This window comes from Castor canadensis, chromosome 7 (assembly GCF_047511655.1).
Source record: "Castor canadensis chromosome 7, mCasCan1.hap1v2, whole genome shotgun sequence".
Classification (NCBI taxonomy): Eukaryota; Metazoa; Chordata; class Mammalia; order Rodentia; family Castoridae; genus Castor; species Castor canadensis.
In genome coordinates, this window is record NC_133392.1 from 54,892,864 (window position 1) to 54,907,144 (window position 14,281).

The 14,281-nt window shown below is 39.2% G+C and overlaps 1 long non-coding RNA gene across 2 annotated transcripts in view; it reads left to right on the forward strand.

The window, feature by feature from the left end:
* Positions 1 to 14,281, forward strand: part of LOC141424803 (uncharacterized) — a 52,317-nt gene that overhangs the window by 28,896 nt on the left and 9,140 nt on the right. The gene's annotated exons all lie outside the window — the stretch shown is intronic.

Consider the following 14,281-nt stretch of genomic DNA (forward strand, 5'->3'; position numbering starts at 1 on the left):
ACTTTTAACTTGGAGAGCAGAGACAATGCGGGAGGCTGACGACCTTCTCATATGGCGGTCTGTGACAGATGGCATTGCCATTTACTTTTGTTTTGGAAGCTAGAGGCAAATAACCATGGCATCTGGGATGGGATCAGTTAGACTTAAGGATGGAAGAAAAGAACTTGAGTTTTTCTGCTAGATAAAGATGTAACAGTCCAGTCTAAATGTCACCACTGAAGGAAATGTTACTGTCTTCAGAAACACAGCATTTTGCTCAACATTTTTATGGATTGTGAACTAAGAACCCTGACAGTCTTATTTCTCTGACATACTAAGACAGGAAATTCTGGAAATTGTATTTCCTTTGTTGATTGATTTCGTGGCCAGTCTATTCATCTGCAGGTCTCACAATCTCCAGTGTAAAATCTGTCCTTCAAGGAGATCCAACAGGCTCAGACTCAAGTCAGATAATATCTATGCTCAGCCACTCAAGAGCTGTCACCTTGGTCAAGTCACCAACTTCTTTGAGTCTTAGTCACTTCTCCCAGAATATAAGACTAATGTGAAAGTTTTGTTGCCTAATGCATGACGTACAGAGATAATTTTTTTTTTCTGGTGGTACTAGGGTTTGAACTCAGGGCCTTGAACTTGCTAGGTAAGGGTTCTACCACTTGAGCTATGCCTCCAACCCTACAAGGACAGTTGTCATACTACTTAATAGGGTCATTTACCAGTCAGAAGAGGCACATATCATAACATTGGAGAGGGGTCCAAGAGCCCCCTTTTGTGCTTTTAGTTTCCTGGGCAGGGGACACAGGGGCCCTAGGAGAGGAGTGTGGATGGTTAGGACAGTAAGGCTCTCTAAGGGTGTCACCTGTTTGCTAGTGCAGATGATAACATTTCAGTAGAGCAATGGCCAGCATTTTAACCTGGAGAAAGTGTGAAGCGCAGCTGATGGCACATTATGCGCACATAATAGATGGAAATTATTGTTCCTGTTATGTTATTGTTATTTTTTTATTTTATCATTTTTACATTTACTCACATGTGTATACATTGTTTGGGCCACTCCTCCCCACCCCACCCACCCCACCCTGCTTCAGGGCAGAACCTGTCCTGCCCTCTTGTTTTCTGATTTTGTTGAAGAGAAAACGTAAGAGATAATAAGAAAAGCATAGCATCTTTTGCTACTTTGAGATTTGCACTGCTGTTTCTGTTATTACTTCTGTTACTATATTTAAATTGTGAATATTAGCAGTATTTCTTGTGCTTGTTAGGCAGGAACTCTACCACTTTACACTCCCAGCCCTTTTTATGTCTCCTGCATAGCTGGAATGAGAAGCATGTACCACTGTGCACAGCCTTTTCTGTTGGGATGAGGTCTTGTGAACTTTTTTGCCCAGGTTGGCCTAGATCAGTGATCCTCCCAATTTTAACCTCTTGCATACTTGGGATGATAGGTTTATGCCACAGTATACAGGTCTTGGGTGAGATGGAGTCTCATTAACTTTTTGCCCAGGCTGGCTTTGAACCATGATCTACTGATATCTGCCTTCTGAGTAGCTGAGATTACAGACATTAGCTTCTGTACCTGGCCTTCTCACTCACAAATGTCTGCTCTCATTGTTACCTTGTCTACAGAAAGGCCATGGGTATAAATAAGGAATGTGGCCTACCATAGGTCCTTCTTGTCAGTGGCATTTCATATGCAGTCTTTTGTTTCTGTCAAGATGCTCCTTAGCTCCATCTTAGCTGTTCTCTGGAGGATCACTTTCCTCCTTGAAAAGTACGATATCAACCAAGCCGCAAGCATGATTTAGCATGTCTGATGTGCTTGGCTCTGAGATTCTTGCCCTCAGAACCCTAAAACACCACTTTGATGGCTTTTTCAGTTGTTGCAAAGCCTTTCATGACTCCCCATGAGCTCTTGTTCTGTTTGTTCACATGACCTGTCTATCCTCCTCACCATCTTCACCAGCCTGGCCTCCTCATGTTTCTTGAAAATGCCATGAAAGTTTCTGATCTTTGTTCATGCCACTCTCACCATAGAATATTTTTCTCCTTTGCCTCTCTGCTCCTATCTCCCTTTCCCCTAACTACTCCTAATCTTGCGATCTTACCTTCCATAGGCTTCTTCTGGGCTTAGCAACTGCACTATTAATTTGATGCCTTACATTACCTTGAGAAGTTCTGTGTAATTTCTACAATTGTATCAGAGGCTCCTGGAGGAAGTTTTGTATACATATAGTCAAGGATCCATGGTGGGAAGTAAGTAAATATTTTATGAATGGTAGTGATGGTAAAGACACGGCTGGTTCTGGCTAGGGGAATTATATGTGCAATGTAAGGATGCAGGGGCGATTTTGAAGTACAGTACATAATTGATAGAATTAGGAGTGCAGGAAAAGAAAAGAGGGCAGCTGAGTCTGTTCAAGAAATTTATGGAAGAAAAAGATAATGGCAATGGGGAGGATAGAACACATCTGCAGGCTATCTAGAAGAAAAAAGTAGCAGGATTATAGGCAATATTTGGCTCACAGGTTGCCAGAGTAGAGCCAGAAACAAGTTCTGAGATGTCCAGTCACAGAAAATTGAAAGAATGGTGGACAACTGAGGCGAATGTGGATGCAGGGATAGTTTTGTTTTGTGCATGAATTTGAGAAGACTTATGGGCAAGTAAGAGCTGAAGATACAGAGTTGTAAGCCTTAAGGGGAGGGCCATTAAAGGATGGACTCAATAAGAGGACTGTATAAAGAGAAAAGTTCAGTCTATGGACTGAACCAAGGATCTATCCAAGGACTGGCTGCTGAGGAGAGAGAAGGCTGGGGAATGACGTAGGATGAGGCTGGATCTGGAAAGTGAAAAGTCATGGAAACTACCAGAGGCTAGAGTTTGAAGAGTGAGTACTCATACTCCATTAGTGTTTGAGGAGAGTGAAGAATACCAGACATAGAAAACAGAATGGGGCCTGGGAGAGGATGGAGAGAAAACTACTGTGGGGTAGGTTCTGGTGTGGTAGAAGTCAACCTTGAAAGAAAATGGTGGATAGGAACTTCCTGTAGAGGAAACTGGTTTAAGCCAGGGTCTGATTAGGAACAGATGCAAGGAGCAGACCCCTATTAATAGGAGCTTCTGGTTTAGAGTGAGAGAGGGCTAAGAATAAACATTCAGTTACCTTTTGAAATCTGAAATTTGTGTATTTGGACATTCCTTGATTCATAGCACAGAGCAAATGTTTCACAGTGGTATGGAGTTGCTGCAACTTGACTTCTGCAACCTCTGTTTGAACCAGGCTCCATTGCTGGCCAATTTCATGAAACTAGCTATGTGGCTTAATCTTCTCATCTATAAGAAAGCTGGTAATGTCTAAAGCTTGTGAGGACCAAATGAGATCATCTGTGCTAAGTGCTTTACCAAGCCTTAAGGAAGAGCTCAGCAAATTTAATGTCATTGTTATAATCAAGTCAATGTCACAAGCATACTGGTCATTCTTGGGCTCAGAAACTCCTTGATGCATTATTGTTCAATTGTTCTTTGAGCTCCTCTACTACTAGCTATGACTTGCCAGATGTAGCAAATAAAAATATAGGTTACCCAGTTAAATTACAGGCTCATACCTGTAATCCTAGGAACTTGGGAGGCTGAGATCAGAAGGATTGAGATTTGAAGCCAGCCTGGGAAAACAGTTCTAGAGACCCCATCTCCAAAATAACCACAGCAAAATGGACTGGAAATGTGGCTTAAGTAGTAGAGTGCCTGATTTGTAAGCATGAAGCCCTGAGTTTGAATCCCAGTCCCATGGAGGAAAAAAAGGTGAATACTTTTCAGTATAAGTATTTCCTAAATATTGCATGGGACATACTTATACCAAAATTTTATTCACTGTGTATCAGAAATTCAAATTCATCTGGGCTTTCTGTGTTTTAGCTGCCAACTCTATCAGCCTAATAATTATGTGACCTTAGGGAATTCATGCAATTTCTGTGTCTCAGTTTCCTTATCTGTTAATGGGGATTAAATGGGTTTTTGTAAGTACTTTGAACAGTGACTGGCTCATAGTAAGTGCTCTGTGTGTTACAAATATTACCATTCGATGGACATGAGCCTGGTAGTGCCAGGTTCTGGTTGTCAGGTGTGAAACTATAATATTGACGATTCAAGAGAAATTTTGAAAATTATATTTTCACTGCTATGCATTTAGCATTGCATTTAGTCTTGTCTTTAAAAAATGCAACATCAAAACTGAAGTAAAAAGAGACTCCATCCTCATAATAGGTCCCTTTGGCTTTAATGATTTTTACTTTCCTGTGAATTCTTATGACAAGATTGACAACCATCAAGGAAAATTCAATTCTCACTCTCTATTTTTGCAGTTTTGCCCTCTGGAGTAGTGCTAAGCTGGAGCTGAAACAAATAAAATTGCCCAATTTCCTCCTTTTGTACAAGTTATGCAAGTCTTGTTGAAAGCATTTTTAGAAGTTTCAAACTAGTTCAAAATTGTTTCTCAATTATAGAACTTTGGCACTGAGAATGTTTTAGATGAGAGACTCTGAATCTGAGGTGTAATTGCAGTTCTGATGGGGAAGATGTTTAATTATTAATTTAAGTCAGATTTTGTGTTTCAAATTTATCCAAAGTTAGTATTCACCATCATTTTTTCCCCTTCAATCAGAGTCTTTACTGGTTAAGTCCTTGACTTTACAAGTCTTTGGTCTGAGAAGTAGCTTAATTAAAATTATTTCTCCTTCATGCAAAGACTGGGTAATTTATAATTAGCAGATATTTATTGATTCACAGTTCTGGAGACTGGGAAGTCTAAGATCAGGGTGCCAGCACCTGGTGAGGAATCTCATTACCACATGGTGGATGAAGGAGGGAAGGAGGAAGAAAGGAAAGAGAGAGAGAGAGAACAAGTGAAAGAGGGTATCAAACTTGTCATTTTATCATGAACCTCTTCCTGTGATAAGGAACTCACTCCTGACATAACAGTATTAATCCATTTGTAATGACAGAGCCCTCATGGACTAATCACCTCTCAAATGTCCCATCTTATAATGTCACAATGGCAATAAAATTTCAATGAGTTTTGGAGGGGAAAAATATTCAAACCACAGCATGAAATATCCTTCCGATTTTTCACTCCTCCCAAATTCTACTGGTCAAAATTCTACTTATCTTCCCAGATTCTAGCAAGTTCCTTGAGATAGTTTCAGAGTCCAGAATTAATATTCATGAGAACATTTATCATAGCCTGACTTTGGACAGATATTTGTAGCCTCCATCAGCGGGGAAGGGGAGTAGGGCCAGAGATCATCTTTATTTATGTCTTCAGTTGATAGACGGCTTAAAATATGTTTGTGGTATTGAGTTGAAAACAACTGAGCATTTGATAGGACTTTTGTGTCACTATAACTAACTTATATTTTAACAAATCAGCCTGGAAAAGTTCTTTTCTCTACAGTAGAAGATTTTGAAACTGAAAAAAAAAAAGATCTAAAAACAAGTCCACCAGTATTATAGTGTTTGTTTGCAGGTTCCACAGATAAAAATGGTTGGCTGAAGAATGAGCTCGTCACAGGAAATGAGTAGCTTGATGGAGTTTGATGACAGAGTATCTCACCCCACCCCATCCCCCCAAACAAGAGAAAGATGTAGTTTACAGTATGGACAAAGGCTGGTCTGAAGGCTCCAAGCCAATATGAAAGGATTGGACCTCTCACTTGGGTTTGTTCGTCTCTGTTTATCCAACTCATTTTACCTCCCACACTGTTCAATGCTCTGCCATGCTCAGTGCCCAAAAGGCTGATCTTTTCTAATCAGTCTCCTCTGTTTACCTGCTGGCTGTGTCCCAGGTGGTTGTGGCCAACAGAAGGCAGCAGCAGGACAGGAGAAAGAGGCTGGGATGTTCTTTCCCTGTTTTACACTGCATTCCAGGTAGTGGCTGAATTCTTCCACCATGGCAACTTCTGCTGGGTACCTTCTCCACAGCAGGTTCAGCTCTCTCAGGTCCTATGGGTGATTAGTAGTTTCTCACTTTTCTAGTTTAGTCTGTGGGTGTCTTTCCTCCTAAACTTTGCCCTCCCCACTTTCATTGATCTTTCTTTATATGAAACATCTGGAGTGAATGTCTTGGTTGCCAAGACATTAACATTACAACATCCAAAGCAGACTTAAAACTTTTTAAGCAAAGGTTTAACAATTTTGCCTCTCAAGACATCTGGGTCCCAAACTTTCTTTTAGGGCATGGACACAGAGGAGAAAAAAAGCTGGTCTCTGCTCTGGACCTCTGGTTGGTCTTTAGATTCTGGGAGGAAAATGGTTGTTTGAAATACAACAAATACTGGACTGGGGCCATGGCTCAAGTAGTAGAGTGCTTGCCTCACAAAGTGGGAGGGCTGGGTTCAATTTCTAGTATATATACATATATACTAGTATCTATCTATTTATATAGACAGACAGAAAGAAAAGAAATATAAGAAATACATATAAGAAATATGTATTGATAATATAACCTATAGAAGAGAGAACAATTTGACAGGTGAGGGGGATTTTCCCAACATAGAGATGTTTGCTTTTGGAATATGTTGCCTAATTGCATATTGTGCGTGTGTGTGTATGTGTGTGTGTACTGCTACCTACCATTGGCAAAGTTAGTAAAAACAGTACTGTTTGCTGTAATGAACTGGAGAATGATATTGAAAGTCTTTTGTATCACAAAGAGCTTTGTTGGCTATCTTGTAAAAATTTAAAATAAAATTTTAAAATAAAAATTTTAAGATTTCTCTCATTTGTGGAATCTAGGGGAAAACAGAGCAGAACAGAACAACAACAAAAACAGAAAAACAAGGTCATGAAAGAAAGTAAAAGTGGGAGGGGGAAAAGAGAGAAGGTGGAAGGGAGATAACAAAGAGCAGTTGAGGGGTGAATGTGATAAAGTACATTCTGTACATTCTGTGCATGTATGAAAATGAAGCCTCTTACTATGTACAGTAAATGAAACTTAAAGGTATTGGGATTTTTCATTTTCATTTTTATTTTTTTATAGAACAGACAAAGGCTCAGCTTTTTTTTTAAAGACAAGTGGCTGTCATGTATACTGTATTCAGGAGATTTAAAAAAATATCAACATGCTTAATCTGTCCCTTAAAGTTTCAGCTTATTTTAAATAATGAGAAAGTAACTTCTTTGCCATCTCTTCCCTACCCCCCCACCCCACCAAATCCATAAACTTATGCAAGAGAGAACATTTTGAAAGGAGATATTTGAAAATGTATCCATTATTAGGTAATTTTGTGGTTAAAATTAAGGTAGTGATTTTTACCTATTAATATTTTAATATCTGAACTAACTGGGTGCTTGTGGCTCAGACCTGTAATTCTAGCTACTTGGGTGACAGAGATAGGGAGGATTGGGGTTTGAGGCCAGCCTGGGAAAAACTGTTCGCCCATCTCAACCAAGAGCTGGGTTAATAGTGCATGTCTGTCATCTCAGCTACTGCAGAAAGTATAAATTGGAGGTTGTGGTCCAGGCTGGCCCTGGTGTAAATTGAGACCCTGTTTCTAGACTAACCAGAGCAAAAAGAACTGGAGGTATGGATCAAGTGGTAAAGCAGCTGCTTTGCAAGTGTGAAGTACTGAGTTCAAACCCCAGACCCACCAAGGGAAAAAAAAAGAAAAATTACTAGGAAAATTACAAAAAAGGGTGTTTATCATATTCAATGTATGGAATTAAAAACTGAGTGTGACAATTCAGTATTTCCTACAATGTACTTCTTCTATCTGGCTCTATGAATTTTTGTTATTTTTTCTCAGCTATGTGAGATATTAAAAGCAAATAGTGAAATTAACTAAACCTAGAGCCAGAGTATTTAGTTCTCCACCACTGAATATTTTACCAAGACGTTCATTAATGAAACACAATCTCACTACTTTCACTAAATAATACAGAATGATAGGAACTCTGGTGTTTTAATTCAATGGCATAACTACTTTAATATTTGTAATTCAAGTTATTAGTAGTGAAGTAATTTTGCAACTAATAAAGGAAAGATTATTTGAAATATATTGCTTATGACTTTTTTATCATTATTCCCATATAATTCTCTTTATTTTTTTCCTGTATGACTTTTTCCTTTTGGTGGGAGTGGAGTTTGAACTCAGGACTTTGCTCTTGCAAAGCAGGCACTTTACCACATGAGCCACATCTCCAGCCCATTTTGCTCTGGTTATTTTGGAGATGGGTCTTGAGAACTGTTTGCTGGGGCTGGTCTCAAACCAGGATCCTCTCATTCTCAGCCTCCCAAATAGCTAGGATTATAGGTGTGAGCCACTGGCACCCAGCTTCTGTATGATTTGTAGTTCCAATAATAGAGTAATATAGGAATCCATGTAAAAATTAAAAATAGATGTGCATTTTGGGTTGTGTTGAACTTTTTTTTTCAGTGACTTGGATAAATGATTTGGTGAAAAGTAAGAGTTTAGAGCAGGAAGATCACTGTAAGAGAATCTGGAAGTGACCTGGGAATACAGAGGAGGAAAAGATGAATTCTCTGCAGGAGCTACAGAGGATGCAAAGAGGAAGCAACATCTCAACCTTGTTTTCAGACAGGGTCTCTGACTAACTGCCTGGGCTAGCTTCAAACAGTAATCCTTCTACTCTTTCCTCCTGAATATCTGGGGTTATAGGTGTCATATACCACCATGCCCAGCTCACCAATATCTATTCTGAAGACAGGTGGAAGCATTGAGGAGTTCAGAAGTAATATGAAAATACAGATTACTGTTACCCACAAGTGCTCACGAAATGAGAGTGATGATCAGGTTTGTGAGAGGATAGCTCTTTGTCCTATGAGGCATAGGTCAGGCCTGACAGATGTGAGACCCCCCCAAGTGGTCAGAAAATTCTCTAGAGAGGGCGACATTCCTGGACCAGCCTATGGTTGTGAAATAAAGGTCCCCTGGCTCCAACCGAGAAACTTGTGTGAAGGAGTTTCTTAGGCATCGATCATCTTATGTTTTGATCACATTTCTAATCTAGTTATTTAGCATACCCCTTCTCCTGGCTTTGAACTTTAGCCTCCAAAGCCACTTGGATGTGAAGCCTGTCCTGACTCAAGTCTTATCTAACATTCGATGTGTCTCTCGCGCTAGCTTTCTGCACTGATTTACCCATTTTGCTACTTTTTGTATTTCAGAAGGTGAAACACAGTTGCCTGAAAATTAGCTCATAAGAATTTTGATGCTCAGAGATGCTCACCTGTCTTCAGGTTATCAACTCCACACTTATATAGCCATGGAGAGAAAGACAAGATCATTGTCACAGGATAGCTGGGTTGTGATGTGACAAGCACCTTTTCCACAGACATCCAGTGGAAACACAGATTTAAGCTGGAAGGAGCTTCAGAATTTATTAAACTCAGTCTGTCATTTTAGCAGTGAAAGTGGCTAGGAGACATGTCTAGCCATAAAACCCAGGTCTCTGAGTTGTCAGGATATAACGCCCAGTCCCTCTAGGCTAAAGTATTACAGCAACAGACTCCACTCTCTTTTGACAAGGATGGACCTATTGCTGGCCAAAGTGAGAATGCACTGATGGGGTAGAATAAGAATTTTACTAACCTCCAAGAAGTTTGGCTTTGTGGTGACAACCCCCTACTCTCTGTTGTCCTTGGAAGTACAACAAAATCCAGGCTGAGATCATGAACTGGATGTAAAACTCAGGATTTGTTCATAAGGTCTACATATTCCCCATTCAAGGCCAAGTTTCATTCTATCCATCCAAACAAAACCAAAAAATAAAACCAGAGAGAGAGGGAGAGGGAGAGGGAGAGAGAGAGAGAGAGAGAGAGAGAGAGAGAGAGAGAGAGAGAGAGTGTGTGTGAGAGTAGTGTGAAAAAGCCTAGACTGAGAAGTGAGAAAGCTCTGGCCATCTCACAGAAGCATTCCTTTCCTGAATGGAGGAGACCCAGCTGTGCCCAGTATTCCTTGGGGAAGGAGGCTGCCTGGGGTGATGGGAACTTGAGTGCAGAAGGGGTAGCTGTGGCATGAAGCTTTTCCTTCTTTGTAGAAAAGGCAAAAGTTCATTCACTGCAGAAAACAGCCACAACTTCTAAGGTGGTATTGCTAACAAATAGAGTGCCTAGGCTCAGGGAGAGGGTCAGAGTTATGCATGGTAATGGAAAAGGTTGCTATTTTATTTCAGTGCCTTTTCCAAAGCCCACTTCCTAGGCTACTGACACCTTCGTGTCTAAGATTCTTAAGGGCAGTACTATAGGATGGAAAACAATCCCACGCTTGCCTCTGCCACATGCTATTCTAGTGAGCAAGTGACTAAGGGTCTGAGCGGGCATCATCATGCCCTTTTTCTTTTTTGGTAGGAGTGGGGTTTGAACTCATGACTTTGCACTTGCAAAGCAGGTGCTCTACTACTTGAGCCACACCTCACATCCTCAGGTCTTAAAATTGGATAGCAAGGCCTTCTTTAGGGAGTTTTTTGTGAGAACAAAGGCACATTAAACTAAAGTTAGGTACATAGTACGTAGTCAAGAATAATTATAATGTGAACAAGTTCACATGTAGAGAAAGTATAAGAATGATACAATGAACACTAACACTTAACTCTCAGCTGAACTAAGAAACACCATGTCCTGATTACATTCCTGTCTCTGCCCCTCTCCTTCCCATAGGAAAATACAATCCGATACTAGTACTTATATCCCATGGATGTCTTCCTATTTTTACCAAAAATGATATAAGGAATATCATTTGAATGTCTTTAAACGTGATAATATGCTCAGAGTATTATTCTGTAACTGTATTTTTTGCTTCAAAATTCTGTTTGTGAGGTTCATTCTTGTTGATCTATGTAGCACTAGTTTAAGTCACTCTCTTGATAGATATATAGGTTGTTTTAATTTTTTGTCTACTAAAATCAGTGATGCAGTCATTGTCCTCTCATTTGTAAAATCAAATAAAAATCTGTGGGATATACCTCTATATGTCTTACTATGACATTTTTAGAGCATTTTCCTGTTTACAAAATGCTTTTAAGTTATTGCCACTCCCACTGGGGGAAATAAGACTCGTGGCTGAGGTTTTCTAGGTCTCAGTTCCAGGCTTCTGACAGTCCTCTGTGCTGTGAAAGCTCTTTCTAAACACCAAAGACTTTCACCAATATGAAGTCATGTCCTTGTTGCTGAAAAGTACCTTTCTCAGTAGCTCAGAGACCACTTATTCTATCCGCTTATCTTTCAAATAGGGTTTCAGATTCCACTGGTGAAATTTCTTGAGCCAAAGTCTTGCAAAACAAATTCAATTTCCAATTTTCCACCCTGAGGAAAGCATAACTCTGCAATAACCTTGGCACTTGTTGCCTGGTCAATGTGGCTTTTCAGTGAGTTTCTCTGTAATCAAGATTTCCATGGATTTTTTTTGAACTTTTCCAATGTTAGAATCATGCAAGATTATTATATAAATATTTGGAAACTGTAAATACAGGCAGAAGAAAAACTCAGTATCAAGCACTCTTGTAATGTTGGCATATTTCTTTCCAGTATATATTTTTTTAACATATTGCTTATATAGCAGGGACTGTGCTGTTAATCCAGTTCTGTGCCCCACATTTTCCACTTACCTTTATAATGTAGGCTTTCTCTTTGTGAACTTTTAGTGGCCAAAGTTTACCCAGAAAGAAAGTCTTTGTCTCCAAAGAAGCTCATTCTCAGAAAGGGGAAAAAAAAATCTGTTTATTACAAGGTTATGGGAAAATGCCTCTTTGGTGGTTTAGTCTGCCCCTAAGTAACTCTTTATTAAATGTGCCAATAATTTTTTTTGGTGGTACTGGAGCTTAAACTCAAGGCTTCAGGCCTGCTCTACTGCTTAACCATGCCTCCAGTCCTTTTTGCTCTGGTTAGTTTTCGAGAGTGAGTCTTGCTTTTTGTCCAGACCAGCCTGGATCATGACCTTCCTATTTTACACTTCCCACTGTAGCTGGATGATAGGTGCGCACGACCACATCCAGCTTTTTCCCACTGAGATGGGGTATCACAGACTTTTTTTTGCCCTACAGCTGGCTTGAAACATTGATCTTCCCAATCTCAGCCTCCAAAGTAACTAGGATTACAGTTACTGTAAACTTCTGTTTTCCATTTTAGTTTGATATCCCAAAAGATAAAGGCTATAATTAACAAATGCATGTATACATATGCACGTGCCTATATAGCTAGATGTTCGTACACACACACACACACACACACACACACACACACACACACACACACACACTCACTCACTCATACACAGAAACTCACACCCCTTTATAGAAAGAGCTGGAATACGACAGACAAAAAATATTATGTACTATTATTTTACTATTTAAAAGTGTCAACTTGACTTTATTCTGACTCTTGTTATGATCCTAATCTCTGATTTGTTCCAGAGAGGGGTGAAATAATTACCAATGGCAGTTTGTAGTCTCAATTAGTTTGTTGTTGGAGGAGCTCATTATTCATTCCAGGTGTTCTCTATCAGTGTAATAAGAAAACCTGTAACAATCGACTGTTTTGTTTATGATGAGGCTAATTAAAACTAATGTAACAGATTTGAGTTTACAATACAACTAATTACAAGTAATTAAGGAACATTAGGTTTGTAGTGTGCATAGAACAACAACCTTTGAAGCCAGAATCTAGTTTTCTCAGATTCAATGAACACGTCCATAATATAAGCATGGCTTATGCCAAGAAATCTGCTGTGGAAATGTTTTTTTTTTTTTTTTTTGATGTTCCATCATCAACTCTTAAAAAACATCATGAAATATTGCTTAATATTTCAATTCACAAAGTATGTAAGGGAGTGAATTTCTCTAGGCAAGATACAAACTATAGAGGATTTAATTAACTGTGAAGTTATAGGATGGATTTTTTGGGGACACGTTGAGGGCTTTATATTGTTTTATGAATAGCAGAAAAGTGGAAGAGGACTTGGGCACGTGTGGAAGGAGCATTTACTCAAGAGATGGGAAGGTCAAAGGAGCTGACCTGCTTATGACAACCTGCCTTCTTAAGAACTAACTCATTCCTGAAAGAATCAAACCAGGCCTTAGAGAGAACATTAATCTTTCTCAAAGACCCCACATCCCAACATCACTACACTGGGGATTGAAGCTCAATGTAAGTTTTGGTGGGACAGACCATATTCCAGCAACAGCAGACATGTTAGGTTTGGGTGTATGTGAGAGTGGGCCCATAAAACAATAGAAAACCAAACTGATTAGCTCAGGTTGAGCCACTGAGTTTGAGGCAGCAAAAAGGACTCTTGGTCACAGAAAGCCCAACTAGCATATCAGTGATATTGTTAGCCAGGACTTTCCTGAGATTAGAATCTGGATCTTAGCTTCTGACCCATGCAAAGATGGTTCTTCAGTTGCTTTTATTTTTCCAGGGATAAGCTGTCTGTATTAGTTACTTGTTGCTGTATAACAAACGACTCTACAACATAGAAGCTTACAACAACAAACATTTATGATCTCCCACAGTTTGTGAGGTCTAGGAATTTAGCAGTGGCTTAAATGCGTGGTTTAGACATTTGCTGTTTGGTCAATGTGGCTTTTTATATATGATGAGAATTTAGCAACATTTCCTCTATCTCCTTGCCTTACTTTTGATTTCTATCAGCTATATCATTGCTTTAATCTTAGGAGGTTAAAAATATTTGCATTCTGTTCTGTAGGCTGTCCTTGATTTCATTTTTAAAGTATAGATTGACTAATGTTTAAGGCCATGAAACAGCACTTACGTGTATGTATCTATTTTCAGTAAATGACTACTGTAAAAACCAAGCAGTTGAACCAACAATAAAGTCCCACAAAAACAAAATGTCCCAAGTGCTAAGAGCAAATTGATTTCTTTTTTGTTTTTTCCTTCAAAGCCAATAGATTGCTCAAAGTCCATCACATTTTAGATCGTATCACATTTGCACAATGACTTTCTTATATTTTATTTTTTCTTGGTATTTTAAACTGACTTTCTTTTTCTGCCCTATAAAAAAAGATGTAATGCCTTCAGTTTATGTCTCAGAACTTTCTGGTTCTTAATCATACATTTGTGTAATGGAATTTTCCCTTAGCCTAATGACATTCTTCACGGAACTCTGACTTCCCGTTCTAATCTGAAATAATTTATTTTCTGCCCTGATGCACAGTACTTCTTCAGTAGTCTTTTTGGGTTAGCTCATTCCACTGTTTTTTTCTCACTTTCAGATCCTTTTTGAAAATTTTTGTTGTAGTATGTCCTTAATTTGT